Consider the following 14,717-nt stretch of genomic DNA (forward strand, 5'->3'; position numbering starts at 1 on the left):
TGAAAACTACCCAGCGTAATGGAAAATGAACTGACCTGGGATACAAGGAGCCCGAGTTCTGTCTGTCATTAGCTGTGTAGCCTATGTGACCTCTCTGATCCACACTATCCTCACCCAACGAAGAGGATCAATGATAACCACCTCCCTAAGTCCCTTGGAGGACCGAGGTTGTGTGAATGCATTTTGTAAATGTTAGAGTTACTTAAAGTTGGAAGTTTTGTTAATTAACATTACCGTGTGTTTTCCCAAGCCTCCTATGTCTTCACGGATAAGCGACAGCTCCTGGCAAGCCAGGAGGTCTTGTTTCTTGGGTCCTAGTATCCTTCTCATTTCTGCTGTTTCTGCCTCCCCTCGGTCTTTACCGGGCAGATGAGGCCTGCAAACACAGCTCATTTTAGATTCGGCCAGAGTGTTTTCTCTTGCCCGATAAATCCCAGCATGTCCTTACTGCACAGTTTTCTAGATCCTGGATATAACAATTATGAATACACCAGAGTCACTGTGTAAAGACGAGGAAGCTAGCACCATTGATTACCTCCCTGGAAAGCCCTGTAACCCACACTCTGCTGAACCCAAGGCTGATTAATCAAAATGAAGCCTGCAGGTGGTTCTTGGATAGGCCTATTCCTTGGACATGATTGGTGATCCCAGGAAAGAAGAGTCTCTCTTTTGGTTTAATCTTATTTGTCTATCCCCAGAGAAGACCAAGAATTCTTCCACCCGCACACTTCTTTCCCTTTGCCTGAATGAATCACAAGCAACACTTACTAATAAAATGTCTTGAATGGGAATAGGACTTGCAGATAAAAGTTTAAGTGCTGTAACACCTATTCTTTTTTCTCTTTGACTAAAAGAAAAAATATGGTTTAGGGTGTTAGGACTCTTAAGATATTGTTCTTGCCCTATTCAATTATGAGACCTGGCTACATTCATGCAGTGACTTAGTGATCAGGTTGCAACTATAGTGATGATGGCTACACAGGTTGCCTTTAGATGAAAACAGGCCTGGATTTGCAACTCAGGTGTATGATTTTAGGCCAGTTACCTGACCCCTTCTAACACTCTCTCCTTATCTATAAAATAGAGGTAATAATACATACATCACAGGATTTTTGCAAAGATTAAACAAGATAACTTATGACATAAGGGTGCCTTATCAAAACTTTATATTTAGTAAGCATGTAATAAAGTGTTTTTATTAGAACTTCAAATTTCAGATAAATGATCTGAGTTAAATTCTTTGAAGTAAGGAGGGTATGAGACAGATCCCATCCTATTTGCAAAGGAAAAAATTAAGCATATAGATATGCAAAAATTCATTTAGCCTTACACTTTAGATTTGGGCACTTAATTGTATGTAAATTTATTTTAGTAATCATGTGAAAAACAAAATAAAACTAAAACTAGGAAAATAAAACTTTAAATGTATTATATCAGTTAATCACCAGTGCTTTAATTTTCTCATTGTGCAGATGATAAAATAATCTAAAAGCTGTAAAATGACTTTCTCAAGGTCACTTTACAAATAGCAGAGCCAAGTCTGGAACCCAAATCATCTGATTCTGTCACCACAGGCTGGGCCCACCATGAGTATGGCTAAGCTTGGTGACCAGGTGATCTTAGTTGACTTGGTGAAAAGTGTTTCAAATGCCCCTGTTAACAAATAAATTTTCTCTTTGCTATCTCGTATTCTTGGTCATTTGATTTAAGAAAAATAATTGAACTAGGTAGAATACTTGGATTGCCAATCCATTAGTCAACATCATCCTATCATCCAAGTTTGAATCTTGAGAATCACTGATTTAGGTGTAAGTTCATTGGATTGGTTCTCAAAAATCATGGGTTCTACTTCTAGTTCTCCCTTTAGCTACCTATGTGATCCTGGGGGGAAATCCTTTCTTTTATCTTGGATGCTCTTTCTTTAGGTTTAAAGTTAAATCATGGGGGGAAACTCAAGTCAATTTAGCTTTATAACATTTATGAAAACATGGACATAACCACAAGTCATTCCATGACTTAGAATGAAGACAGAGGTTGTGCTTCACTAATAAACATAGTTTAATGCTGTTTGATTGAGAATGGGAGGGTAGTGAACTAATAAAAATAATGATGATGACCACTTACTTAGATCTTCTGATGTATGTGCCTTCTGCTTGAAATGTACTATCTTGCTTAATCTTATCAAAATCTATTCATAATATCATCATAATGTCTGATATTATAGAAAGACAACCTAAATATTGGATATTATAAATAACCTCACCAAAATCAAGTGGTGTAGACAGGGTTAGAACCCAGATTTCACTGTCACCAAAGCTATATTGTCTCTCTCAATGGGATTTCTCGGGCCACAGTCTTTTGCTTCATCTTGTCTTCAACCAAATGAAAAGAGAGAAAATTTATAATCTTTCTTTTATGAGACAAGAAAACCAGTTGGGAAGTGTCTATTGAAGAAGCTGTGAGTAACACCTTGGGAATCTCAATAGTTATAATGAAAACTGTAGGGAGAGAGACACTGACTGAAGACAGTGACCTAAAAGTTCAATAGAAGTCAAAAATTGTGTGAGAGTCTATTGAAAAAATGGGGATATTGAACCAGAGAAGAAACAGCTAAGGAGAAATATGTCATGTCCTACAAATATCTGTAGTGGTGCCATGGGGAAGATGAAGAGTATGTATTCAGTGTGATGTAATAGCGGCACCAGGACCAAAGAGAGGTGATGTATCAGGATTAAGAACAAAGAATGAGACAGACCAGAGTTCAGCCCCAGCTCTGGTACTGATCAGACTGTGACCATATGGGAACTTTCTCAAAATTTCTAAGCCTAAAGTTCTCCTATGCAAAATGGAGGTAGAAATATTTATCTCACTGTGTCATTATAGGAAGTTTGCTAGCTTGAAACGTGAAAGAGGGAAATAGCAAGAGAAAATGGTTAAATGGTAATGGTTAGATGGTTAGATATAGAGGGCAGAAGGCAAAGATGATGGAAGATAAAGGCTGGGAAGTTTATTTAGAGTCAGATTGTGAAGGGTCTTGATATCAGTAAAAGGAAATAATGTCGCCAAAGGAATTTTTATTCTAGGGAATGGCATGAGCAAAACACAATATAGTGTAAAGAGCATGAGTCAGACAGACCTGGATTCATATCCTATCTCTGACTTCACTAAACAGGTAGGCTCATAAAATGTGTTTAAGCTCACATCTCACTGGGGAGGAAATTTAACGTAATGGTTGAAAGCGTGGGTCCTTGAGTCTGCTTGTTTGAGTCTGAAGCTTAGCTTCATAATTTGCCAACTATGTAACCAGGAGGAGGTTGATTAACATCTCTGAGTCTCAGTTTCTTTATCTGTAAAATGGGCATAAAGATTTAAAAAAACAAACAAACAAGAAAAAACAGCCTGTAATTCTTAGGGAGGATTAAATGAGGCAGGGAATGTAAAATCTCTGCACAAATGGGAAGCTTGGTGATGCTAGTTTAGTTTCTCCCTCTATTAAAACTAATTATTCTTTTGAGCAGAGGCTTGATTGGAAGGAGGCAAGACTAGAGATGGGTACACACGTTAAGAAAGATGAAAACCTAGGTGAAAACCAGAGCTATGGAAATGTATAAAGTGGAGAATGGATTTGAGAGGTAGAATAATCAGGACTTAACACACGGTTGCATAGGCAATTTGGAGGAGGAAAGGCCACTGAGAAGTGAGAGGCTTTCATCCTGAATTACTGTTAGTGTCTTAAAGACAGCGAGGTTGGGAGAAAGCCGTATCACACTCTTCTAATTAAATGAAAGAAAAATTTTGGAAGGATAATGGTGTATCTCACATGATCCAAGAAAAAGTTCAACAGCCAGGCCAGAGGAATAAGGCAGTTCTAGGACAAAAACAGTTGTTCATAGTCTCTGATTTTTGTGGTTTACTACAAATATGACTCAATAACTCCAGTCTCCAAGTCTCTTGTGTCTTATTTGAAATTGTGAGAAGAGATAAACCAATAGGTCATTGGCCAGATCCTTGTGTGTCTTCTTTGAGCCAGGTATCCAGTCCTATGAGATGTGGGAGAAATTCTCAGAGAAAAGAGAAGCATTTTCTAAATGTGGTGGTGTTATTAATTTTGAATAAGCAATGTGTGGCATAGAAGGAGAGAAATGGAAAAGAGGCATCTTTGAGTTCTAAAGTCCTACAAAACAGTGCAAGTCCGGATTCAATGCTTTATGGCTGCCTTGGCTGTCTCCTTCAACACTTGCCTTATTTACAAAAATCGTATTAATTTGGTCCTCATTTACATAAGGCATTCACCTCTTGAGGACATCTCAACACTCACAGATGTGAAGCTGCAATAACACGGCAGGTGGATCTTAAATTGCTATCACTGAGAGAATCAAAGAGGTCTTCTGCACCTCCAGCTCACAACAGTATGGGTTGTGTCTTATGTATAAGAACAATCAAGAAGTATAGTTGCTTGCAAACCAACACGTGTCCTGTTAACATAACCCAGACGTTTCAAAGAGTCAGTGCGATTGCTTCTATCTATTGGCATTTCAGAAGTTAAAGTCACCAAGACAAAAAGTAGAGTGTTATAGACATCCACTTTTTGCAGTCCACTTAATAGGCTTTCTGAAATCTGAGATCACATTGGCTGAGGCAGAACTTCATCACAAGTACAGCAGGGAAGGGCAGTGTTGCATGAGTGAAGCTTGACCAAGAAAACAGTGAGAGTACCTAGCAAAGAAGGTTCTGTGATTTGTACTGAGCTCCTCACCTATGGCACTTGGAATCCTAGGAAAAGCACCAAGTGTTTTATAAGAAAACAGAAGCTTCGGTTCCAACACTTCCATTGGTTTGCTATGGTGATTATTTGCATGTTTCTGAACCTTGGTATACACATCTGTTAATGCTAATAGTCCTAAAGAACTCTCAGAGAGCTAATCTGAAGAATATATGAGATGACACTTGCTTAGGGGTTTTTAGAACTGTAAAATGCTGCATAAATGCTAAGTGTAATTACTGATTTTTATGCTAGAAGCTGTAGCTAAAATGAATACACCTGTTTGCCATGTAAGACCCCCCCCCAACACACACACTTGTGTACACACATCCCCCCCACCACTGTCTCCATGCATCCAAAGCCTTCAAGTTCATGTCTATACATTTCTTACAGTGATCGGCACTGTATGAACTCTTTGTGCTCATTTTTTCTCATTCAATCCTCACAAAATACTAAGTAGCAGGCATCATCCCCATTATAAAGATAAATAAACTGGGGCTCAGAGAGATTAAATAACTTTTCTAAGATAGGTGGTAGTTCTGGGAATCAAACCCAGGTCTATTGAAAGCAAAAGTCTATAGTCCTCATCAGAATTCTATATTTTTTCCTTGTTTAAATGTCACCCTTCCCATAAACTCTTCTTTGATATTGCAAACCAAAAGAAATTGTCCCTTTCTTTAGACCCTTTTAAAACTTTGCTTTGGTAAATAATATTCACTCAAGTAATTTTTAAAATACTCTCTGTTGACAGACTCCTTTCCAAGAGCAGTGGCTATATAGGTGGTAAGAAATGCACCTCTATGTTAGTCAGCACAGGCTGTGTTACACTGGGGTAACAAACACTCCTAAAATTCTCAATGACTTACCACAACAAAAAAGCTATTTTCTTGTTCATGCTTCATACCCAACCCCATGTGGGTTGATGTGGGCTTCTGCTCTGTATAGTACCTTAGACACTCAGAGTGGTAGGTCTCAAACTGTGATTTTAAGCTTTGCTGAGGCGGAGGAAGAGGAAGAATGGGAAACCATACATAAACTCTTCAGTTCTTCACTGCTTCTATCAATCCAGAAGTAAAACTGTGTTTCTGTTACTACTTCATTGGCCAGAGCTAGTTACAGGATACCCAACTGCCTAATTGTAAAAAAGTCTAGGGAATTTAGGGGAACAGATGGAATGTATTAATATTTGCCATAGCTATGCTCCTAAGGATTCAGTGGCATTTTCTAAAAAATAAGAATCACAGGGACAGTGATTTTTGTCTCTTATGTTCATTGATATATCCCAAGGACTTAGAACAGTGCCTGATACATAGTCAACACTGAATAAATATTTGCTAATTGACTTAATTCATGTAGAGAGAGCTGCAACAGTAGTTATTTTTATTATTTATCCATGTATTTTGTCTCTTTCTAGACAGTGAAAGTTTTGAGATTATTGTTTCCATCTTCTACAACTTCATCTTCCCTGCCTTTCTCATCACAGCACCTAGCATAACATTTTACATATTGAAGACAATAGATACATGTTTTTGAATAATTACATAGTGCATTTCTGAGCTTTGAGGGGCAGTTATAATCCTTTCTATCTCTTCACAGTGTACTTAAAAGTGTATGAATTATGTATTTAAAGACAGTGACTACTTGATACATGTTCACACTCTGTCGTGAAGTAGTTCAGAGATTTGCTAATCCTACTTTGGAGATGAGGAAGATACGGCTTTTTTCTTCCTTCTTTGTTTCTTTCCCTCCTTCCCCTCCCCCACCATTATTTCTATTGTTTCTCTCTCCTTCATTCCTTCCTTCTTTCTTTTATTTATCTCTCTTTTCCTTCTTTCCTTCCTTCCTCCCTCCCTCCCTCCTTCCTTCCAGTATGACATTGGCAGGTTCCTATTCTCTAGGTAAGTCACCTTAAATATTAGAAAAGGTTCTCTTGGCTCATAGCAAGTATCATAATCATGTCTTAGCCCTTCTAAAAAGTAAAGAATTGGCAAGAAACAATTTAACCCTTGTTTTCTGTGTGGTCACAGTGTGTAGAAGATGATCAGTGGATACTGATCAGTGGCATGGTGCCTCATTCCCGATCATCTGGAACAGAAACTGACCCATCTTCCTTGGTGGCCAATCACTCTTATTCAAGGCATAAGCATGTTAAGAAGAACATATCACAGTGCTTAGGAGCATAGGTTTTCATTAATGCTTTACTTTTGGTGTGTTTGGTTTTTTTTCCCAAGCAGTATTCATTCATTAAAAAATATGTATGTATAACAGGGTGTAGAGTTTAAAATGTCAATGGGATTTAGCAGTGAAATAAGTTATGTTTGATCTGGTTAAATGGCCTTGGGCAAATTATTTATCTGTCCTTTGTTCTGTAGTAAATACTGTATTAAATAATGCAGAGATAATGCTGTGTATTTGATGGGACTGTTTCAAGGATTAAATTAGATAATGTATATAAAGGGGTTTAGTACCGTACTTTGTCTATGGGAAATACACAATAAATAATAGCAGAGAGAAACAAAACAGAAAGTGCTGATGGTAACTCTTGATGTGATCTTAATTGTGTCGAGGCTTCCTGTTCAATTATGGCCAAGGAAACCATTTTACCCCAATTTGATTCTGTTTCTATCTCTGCTCCTTTTACAATGAGAATCCATTTATGACTCCACTTTTAAAATCAGATCCAATTAACATCTACCAGGAACCTATGACATTATTGTGTTCAGCTGCAAGTATTAGACCCTCCCAAATAGTAACTTAAACAAATTGAGTTCATTTTTTTCTCACACAAAAGAAATCCAGAGGTTGATAGTCCTGGGCTCACAAAGTCATCAGGGACCTGGACTCTTTTCAGCTTTCTACTTGACCATCTCTAGGGTGTGTTCACGACTTAAAAATGACCACTAGAACTCCAACCATTAAGTCTATGTTACAGGAAGGAAGAAGGGAAATGGCAAAGGGATAGGACTACTTTAAAAATAATTTTGGAAGCCCTTTCTGATACTGTCCACTTACATTTCATTGACCACCGTTGGCTACATGGAAGGGTAGAAAATGTAGTTTTAATTTAGTTCTTCATTGCTTTCTTTCTACCCCCAAATTAACTTGTTTACTATTAGTAAGGAAAACTAGAAGGGTGAATTTGGGATAGATCACATCTTTGCGACGTGCCACTCTTCTCCTTACTGAGTTCATGACTCTTTATTGACCCCCTCTTATGTGGCAGGCACTGTGGCTGCAGAAGTGACTGGGACAGATATCACCTGCCTTATTGTGAGCCAAGAAGAGAGAAGATCCAGGTCAGGTGTAGCAGGTTCAGGAGACATGTGGTATGCAGCCAGGAGTTAAATACTGGAAGTAAAGTGCCAGTAGAGTCAGAAGCCAGTAGCCAGGCTACTTAGGAAACCTAGTGTTGCAGGAAAGAGTACGGAATCATGGTCAATAAAGAAATTTTACACACTTTTCCTAATCTTAAATTCCCTATCCTAAATCCTACGGTGTTTTTTCCCAGGATGAATTACTGTGGTGAATCTATTTTTTATTACCAACTATGGTTTTGTGGTAGACTGGGTTATTTTTCCCAATTCTTCAATCCTTCTCTGTAGGGGAATTAAACAGGCACAGGCTCTTTCAAGTAATTTTCGATGCCTCTCACCAGACTAGGGAGAGTGTATTGCCTACTCCAGCGATGGGCTTGGCCATGTGACTTGATTAGGCCAATGTTATGTCAGCAAATGTAATGTGATTAGAGCCATTAAGTGTTTTTATGTGGTTTGCCTTATCCTCTGATGCTTGTGCCATCTGCCATAGGAAGAACATACCCTGGGTAGCTGTTGGTCACAGAATGAGGAAACACGTTGAGCAGATGTGAACATACATATAGCCAAGAGCCAAGCCCAGTCAATCAGAGCAGAATTACAGCCAACCCACAGAGTTGAGAAATAAACTTATTGTAAGCCACTGAAATTTGTGGTTGCTTATTACACAGGGGAATTACAACATGCAATGCTCTTTTTTTCTTTCCATACCTTATTTAATGCATGCTACAATCATGCACACCATATTAACTTTAGACATTAAATTTACAGACAAGAAATTGAGATTATTATAGTTATATAATAATCTCTGAAGGCACAGAGCTAAATTTAGAAAAGTCAGAAATACATTGACACCTGTTGGCCTCTAAGACTTAGATGTCTCTAGTTTCCTGACCTACCTCTCCTAGAAATTCTGTCCATGATTTTTCATGGGGTTGTTATGATAATCACATAAAAAGAATGTACTGAAAATATTTTTTTCCTACACAGAAAACCTGCTCCAACTTTCAGTCTGAGTTTCAAGTATGTCTGAGTTTATGCCTGGTCTTAGGTGTGAGGCTATAACACAGGCCTGACCAATCAGCATACTGGAAAACCTTGGCTAAATTCTGGATGGGAATTTAGCTGAAGCCAGATCAATCAAAAACCTGAAACCATCCACAAAGAGCCAGTTCTTCTTTCTGAGATAGTGAGCACTAAGGCCCAGGTTAAGTCCAAGGTTGCCAGTGGCCGTCTTTGCCACCACATGAGGAAAATCTGTTATACAGAAGAAACCGTAGTTGAGAGACTATCCCCAAAAACACTTTAAAAAAAAGACCAAAAACCAAAAGACGGGTTGTGATGACATCGAGTTAAATCTCTTATCTAGTCACACCTGGAGTTAACATCTGTCCTGCTATGGTAGATATCACGTAAATTTCCTATTTTTTTAGATTGCAGTTGAGAAAACCATACAGATAATATAAATGAAAGTATCATATAAGCACAATTTACAAATACACGTTTTTCTTATTTTTGGCCAGTGGAAGAAAAGGGCGGGGTAGTGGGCGGGAGATATATGCTATTAAGTGCATTATTAAGTATTGTGAGTTGAGGACCTTGCTTTTGACTTAGAGAAAATGTCCTTGGGGTCACATAGTTCAGCTATCATTTACTACCATCTGCCTCTTAAAATTATTGGTTGTATAGGCTAATTAAGGGGTTGACATTGCTTGAGTCTAATTAATCAGAGATTCTTTGTAATTGTTCTCAAATTTTGCTTATCTTTGAAGGGCAACAAAGTTTTTTTGTGGCAAAGTTAACCTCCAGCACACCATCCCCTCCCCACTGCTCAGATGAAAAACCTTCACTACCTTTGTTTTAGAACATTTAAATAAAGACTTTATTTTTGTCTGTAGAGTCTTTTAAACCTTTCTGCAGTGTGCAGCTCAGTGATCTTGAGTAAACCAAAGATGGCTCTGTGAGTGAGGAAAACATAGTATATTACTGGTAACACATTTTCTATTCTTTTAATTTCACATACCATAGAGCTGGTTACAAAAGGATGGCTGGATGATTTGATGCTCTCTTCTTTCTGATCTGAAACAACCTGCTTCCACTCAGCATCTGCCTTTCAGAGCTTGTTGTCCTATATGAAACCTCTTTAGCCAGCTATCAAGTATTGTCAAGAAGTGGGGGCCACGATGGAGGAAAGCAGGATGTGCTAATTATCAGAGAGAAGATTCGGCATCCAGCTAACAGTATTTACTGGAATTGCTTTGGGCCACTGAGAAAATTGGACTGAAGTATTTCTCTAAAACAAGAGAGAGCAGGAGGGCCTGGAAGAGAACCCAGAATCTGAGGAATGGCAGGGAGGGTGGTAATTCCAAATACATGAGAATTACACTTTCAGGTCACCATGAGAAAATGAAAAGAGTGAGATGTATAAGAAGAAGGTTTGGTTTAATACCCATTGGTTTATAACCCAAAGCTCAGAGCTAGCAATTTGGGGGGCCAAGATTCAAACTTGCGTTTGCCTAACACCAGAATATTTATACTTGATAGTTGAGTCACATACATATATCCATTAGTACTATAGATTTGGAATGAAAATAATTATATAGAATACTTTTTTGTTGTTTAAGTTAAAGCCTTCTAGATATTTATACTTAATTTTCATGTTTCTTGTGGTATTATCTAGCCTATACCTCTCCAAGTACTTACTGTCTTTGAAAATGTAGCTTATGTGGTCACCATTATGAATGAAGATGAGAATATGATGGTTACTATGCTGTTAGCCCATATTTCCATCATATATTTAATAAGTAACTGTGTGCCTGAGTTCTGCTGTCCCTGGGTGCTTGGTATACAGAGGTGAACTCATATCTGTCTATGTGGAGCCTCCATTACAGTAGGGGGGGACAGACAGTAACAAAATAAATAAGTAAATTATGATATGTTAGGATAGAATAATTTTATGGAAGAAAAAACCCACACTTTATCATGCTTTTATTTCCCCCTATTCTTAGAGCAAATTGTAGGATTTTACTTTCTGCCCCTTGCAATTCAGGCTAATGAATTGTTTGCAGATGTGATGTGTGTTGCTTCCAATCCAGCACATTCAAGTGCCGTAACAAAAGGCTCCAGAGCTTCTTTCTTCATCTTGCATAGGAATCAGCAAAATTCACGGTGATCACATCCTGTCATCTTGGGTCCCTGAGCAACCAGAATCAGACTTGATGGACAAATAGAATGAAGAAGAAATATAACTTGTTCTTTTAATTCACTAATGCTTGAAGGTTTTTGGTTTTTTTTTTAACCTTTCATGACCAAGAATATCTTGATCAATGCATGTTATATTATAGACACTATACAAGGCATATTATGTATGTTACAGAATTTAATCTCTATAATAATCTTGTGTGATATGCATTATTATTTCCATTTCATTTAAGCATTAAGCATATTCCACAAAACTCATCTATTGCTATATAACAAAGAAGTCTAAAACCTAGTGCCTTGAAACAATTTACTATTATCTCTTAGGTTCTCATATCTAATAGGTGTCTTTGTATCACAACAGAGCAGTTCTTAATTGGGGTCTCATGTTATTACACGCAGATATTGACTGGGGCTGCAGTCATCTGAAGGCTTGACTTAGTTGAATATCCAGGATGATTCATGCACATGGCTGGAAATTGATGCTGATTTGGGGCTGGGAGATCAGCAAGTGTTGTCACCTGAAAATCTCACCTGTGGTTTCTTCATGTGACTTGGGCTTTTAAGCATGCAGCTGGGTTGTTTGAGGGAGCATTCCAGAGGCATGGGCAGAAGCTTTGGGTTTTATTATAACCTAACCTTATATTTTCAAGAATATCACTTCCACCACGTTCTATGAGTAAAGCAAGTTACTAAGGCCAGCTCAGATTTGAGGGGAGGAGAATTAGACATAAGTCGTGATGTGAGAGAAGTAATGCATGGTGGTCATCTTTGGAATCTTATGTGTTATATGCCATTTATAAGATATAATCTCATTCCCTGGTTTTCCTGAAATGTGTAAGTGCTTAAAATACCTCATTTACTTATGAAACTAATCCACTGGTAGAGGTGGGGATTGAAGCTGGACAAGGCATGGTGTTTAAATACTGTGTAGGTCAAGATAGGTTATATCATGTGTGAAAAATTAGCCCCAAACCACAGAGACCTAACACGATAAATTTACTCTTGTTCATACTGTGTGTACAAAATTGGTCAGAGGGGAGTATGTTTATTGTAGTTGCTCAGGCTTTCGAACTGATGGAGTTTCATCTCATTAGACTCTACCTCTAGATGCATTTCCAGTATCAATGTAGCAGAAGAGGAAAACACAGTACACTGCATTCTGGATCTTAAAGCTTCCACCTGGGAGTGATTACACATCATTTTTCATACATCTCGTTGTGCAAAGTAAGTCATATGGCCCTGCCTGTATCCCTGCCATGTGCCCAGAAGGAGTATCAGAATGTTTTGAAATGGTCCTAATACCACTATACCTTGTCATCTGAATTTCTATACATTTAGACCAGATTGAATTTATAGAAAACAGGGAAATTGGAAACCACCTTTCTCTTCTGATTTCACAACTCCTTCACTGTTCATTATTTTTCAAAGGCTGTTACCTTTGCTGAGTGTGTTAGGGCAAATCATTGCATTCATATTTGATATATTATATAACTTTACGTTATGGCACTTTCACATACTTCCATTTTCTGATTTTTTTTTTTTCATTTCAGTTTAGGTAGCACAGTTATTATTTGCTTAGGTTTGTCAGCCAAAAAGTAAAGGGTGAGAAGATAAAATAATTGGCTTAAGGTTGCTTTGCATGGTTCTTTGGCCCTCAAACTAGGCACTTCCCTCTACATGAAGGATTTTGTAGTAGGGGTCTTAGTAAGGGTTCAGGGTATCCCATCAAACCCATAATACTGCAGCATTGTGTGTGTATGAGTGTGTGTGTCTGTATATGCGTTCTTGGGTGGTTTAGATTCACTATACCACACCATGTTGTCAACAACCAATAGGTAGGTGGATGTTTGAGATCGGAATGCTGTTGATTCACCTGGTTCCTACAGATGGAATCTGTCAATTTCAAAAAAAGTTGATGTAGAGTTCAACACAGGACTTCGTGGGGCTTCCTGGACCTGCTTGCTTATAGGTTTCACTCTTGGACTCCTTGAGGACTCATTCCTCCTGTCTCTCGCCCTGGGCTGTGAAAATTGAGGAACCCATCACAGGAAGCAGTGAACAAGAAATTTCATGTTTTTAGTGCCAAGCCCTTCATTTCCAGTGTGGCTCATATCTCGGTGGGTGGTAGAACTTCCTGATGGCCCAGAGAAGCTTCTGCAAATACACAGGCCCTCGCCCACTGATTTCAGATCACTAGCTTGTATCCATTAAGTAAACATTTTTATTTTAAATCTTTATTTACACTTATAAGGCCCTTTCACCTCAATTTGCAAGATGATGATTTGTATGGGTCTAAAATGCTATATCATGGGGTTAAGGTCACTTTCATTCTATAGTCATTTACTGAATATCTACTTTATGCAATACAGCACAAAAAATTACAGTACAGCTATGTTAGTTTTGCAGGCAAGCAAGTAATCTAAACATCAGCATAGATAAATAAACATGGTACTGAGGAGTCAAAAAGGCCAGGTTTGAATCCTTTTTCTGCCAGCTCTATGATCTTACTTCTTTAAGTTTTAGTGACTTCAGCTATAAAGATGGGATGGGGCAGTGGGGGTGGAAAGAAGGGGTTTGGGACAAGGCCATTAAGAATGTAAAATTAACTGGTCTTAGAGATTCCTTAGATATGAGTGGTGGTAGTTTGGATAAGGTATAGACAAAGGTAGTTCTAGAAATTTCTAGTCTGAGGATTTGATGCTGATGATGCCATGACTAAAAGACATAAGGACAAGTTTGTGTAGGTAGAGTGGGAACAAATGTTGGCACTACTTAATATGAGAGTAGGGGACATCCTTATGGCAAAGTCTACAGGAATTTGGAGAACTGAATCTAGTGCTGATTGGTGAGATCAATGTTGACAGTATAAATATGTGAGTCATGACAGTGGAGAGGATGGATGCAGCCATGGTTGTAGAGAAGTTTACTAGGGAAGAAAGACAAACATTATAATAGGAAAATATGGAATATGATTTCAGTGCAACTGTTTCTAGCCCAGATTACAGCAAGAATCTCTAGATTTTATGTACTCAATCCCAGATTTCTGTTCTGTGGAAGTCTACAATTCTCTCCAATTTTCCCGTAAATTCTCAAGGGCGTATTTTCTCATGGTGGCCTGTGGCATATCGGTATGTTTCCACTTAAAATGTTTCTGTTTGACAGTTTGTTAGCTCAGGTTGACAATCAAACTTTTATTGATCCCACCAACCACATAACCGAAATAGAAATCAGCCACTCAGTCAATCAATCAATCAAACAAACAAAAAACAACAATGGGAACAGCAAAACTTTTACACAAAACACTCAATATCCATTTAATGAGTATTAACTAATGTCTTACTATAATGTCCAGGTAATTCTTCAGATATTTTGAGTAGTAAAATCACTTTAAGGTAATCAAATAGTGAGGGAACAGAGTTTTAAATTTCCCTCAGCACTGG

This window comes from Neophocaena asiaeorientalis, unplaced genomic scaffold (genome assembly GCF_003031525.2).
Source record: "Neophocaena asiaeorientalis asiaeorientalis breed wild unplaced genomic scaffold, Neophocaena_asiaeorientalis_V1.1 scaffold78, whole genome shotgun sequence".
Classification (NCBI taxonomy): domain Eukaryota; kingdom Metazoa; phylum Chordata; class Mammalia; order Artiodactyla; family Phocoenidae; genus Neophocaena; species Neophocaena asiaeorientalis.